This window comes from Oryzias melastigma, linkage group LG10 (genome assembly GCF_002922805.2).
Source record: "Oryzias melastigma strain HK-1 linkage group LG10, ASM292280v2, whole genome shotgun sequence".
NCBI lineage: Eukaryota > Metazoa > Chordata > Actinopteri > Beloniformes > Adrianichthyidae > Oryzias > Oryzias melastigma.
Genome location: NC_050521.1, coordinates 29,168,255 through 29,170,819, shown reverse-complemented (window position 1 = coordinate 29,170,819; position 2,565 = coordinate 29,168,255). Strand labels below are relative to the sequence as shown.

General features: G+C 38.6%; 1 protein-coding gene across 2 annotated transcripts in view; it reads left to right on the top strand.

Annotated features, from left to right (window-relative positions):
* Positions 1–2,565, top strand: part of LOC112137899 (ubiquitin-conjugating enzyme E2 2) — a 14,456-nt gene that overhangs the window by 1,927 nt on the left and 9,964 nt on the right. The gene's annotated exons all lie outside the window — the stretch shown is intronic.

Here is a 2,565-nt window from a genome sequence, read left to right as displayed (position 1 = left end):
TGGCTCCGTCCTCAGACGATCTAAGACAAACATCTACAGTCGCATGTTTGTCAAACATCAAAAATTTGATAGTAAAAATTCCAAAAGTAGAGCGATGGAATGATGTTCGAAAAATCAACCAGATTCTCTATGAGGAAACAATATCTTCATTACATTTTTAGTGACGCTTCTCTGATATCTGATTGGTGCTTTAAAAGCTGCTGTGAATCCTGCTAATATTGTGAAGACGGCATTCCTAAAGGTCCCTGTGTGACTGTCAGACTGAAGCCGTTTGGAACCACAGGATTCACACCTGTGAGCTGCAGCCAGAGGCAGACACTGCACCACAGCCGCTCTGTAAAGACGCTTCAGAGCGAGTGCAGACCTCTGGGTTATCCAGTCCTTCTGACCTCAAAACAGTGTTTTCACAGGAAAACGGCCAGTTTGTGTTGGAGTGGAAACAGCTGATGGTTAGTAAACAACCGTCTGTGTTCACAAAGGAGAAGAGCGACCTCTAGTGGACAGAGACTACACATCCACTGTTCTACATCAGCAGATTCTGGTAAGAGGCTTTTAGATTAATAGAACTAAAACGTTATAACTACAGGATCACAATTATTATAACTAAGTGTTAAAGATAAATCTTCACAAACAGATTTTGTCCCTTTGTTATCTACAGAACCAGATCCAGCAGAATCACAACTCAAAGTGCTACTATTGATGATAATATATTTACAAGGACTGGACGATACTGAGGATTTGGCTATAGATCTGATAGTGATTGAACACCGATCAATACCGTGGATATTAATACCCATAGATATATTTAGTAAATGTGGTGGATTTGATATGAACCTCCAAATCTCAATGTTTTTATTCATCGTGAAAGTATTTTTTAATGATTTGATAAATATTAAAACAGAGTTAGAACAATATTTTTAATTGCATGGAAAATAATTTATTCACATAAAAACTTCTTTTAATTAAATAAAAAGTGAATAAGTGAATGAAAAACAGACTTCAAACCAAAAAGAACTTTTGTACTTTTAAACCGTCAACATTCCCTTAACATCTATGGAGACAGTGTTAAAAAGGGATTTTGAAGTCACAATATTTTTACCATCCACTAGATGGCGCAGCGGCATACGCCACACACCTTGTAAGCAGGAGCTCCTGGGATCGAATCCCACCTGGAGCCCAAGGCGTCTTATAGTGTGAATGTATCCAATGCATTCACACCACTGAGATTCTTCGTTTACGTTTTCTTCCGTACGTTTTTGACACGTAAAAACTCAAGCACACTTTATGCGATTTACACAATCTAGGTATCAAAATGTTCAGCTCGTTAAGGACATTACTGCTTGTATTATTAGTAGTTGTGCACTTTACAGTTTTTGCGCAGTTACACAATTTGTGCGTTTTTTCAGCCCCATTATAACTAATAGGATTTTTTTTAACAAATTCCTGCAAATTACACACTTAATGCAATTTAAGCAATTTAAAACATTCAGCATGTCCAGAAATTCATGCTTGTACTTCCAGCATTGTTAAAATTCATGCGAGTTACACAAAATTACACAATTTAACACAACTTTACACAATTTTACACCATTTTACACAAATTTGTGCAAATTTTAAGCAAATTCAGCATTTTATGCAATTTTACACATCCAGCATGTCCAGAAATTCATGCTTTTACTACACATTCTTACAATTACACAAGTGACACAAATTTAACACAACTTTACACAACGCGATAATGCATTCACACATGCATTATCGGAGGTAATGTAATTTTTCTAGTTTTATTTATTTTTTTACCCAAAACTGTTCAATGCAGGGACACAAAACATTTTCATATTTTTATACCATCAACATTCCCCTAAATAGAGTTGAAATCGGCTGAACGGACCCTTCACGAAAGCATCTGCTCCAGAGGGCTGACAGGACTGGTGGGAGTGGTGAGGCACAGACTCAGCTGCCAGTGGAAATATATCTGAGGACCGGTATTGATTCGATACCGATACCAACTTAAGATCAATATTGATATTTAGGATTGATGCGCCAAGCACTAAATAAGATAGAAAACATTGGTATGAGTGGAGTCATGATAGTGACACGGATCGTCTAACAGATTTAAACTGATATTAATATTAAAACTTAGAAAAGAATCAAAGAATCGGTCTACAAACCAGCATCACCTCCTGAAGGAGAACCATCACCTCCTGAAGGAGAACCATCACCTCCTAAAGGAGAACCAGCATCACCTCCTAAAGGAGAACCATCACCACCTCCTGAAGGAGAACCAGCATCACCTCCTGAAGGAGAACCATCACCTCCTAAAGGAGAACCAGCATCACCTCCTAAAGGAGAACCATCACTCCTGAAGGAGAACCAGCATCACCTCCTGAAGGAAAACCAGCATCACCTCCTAAAGGAGAACCAGCATCACCTCCTAAAGGAGAACCATCACCACCTCCTGAAGGAGAACCAGCATCCCCTCCTTTCTGATTCGGCTGAAGGGGTGTGGCTCTGGGAGTTGTAGTTTTATCTAAAAGACTTTAGATTGGATTTCTGGTCATCATG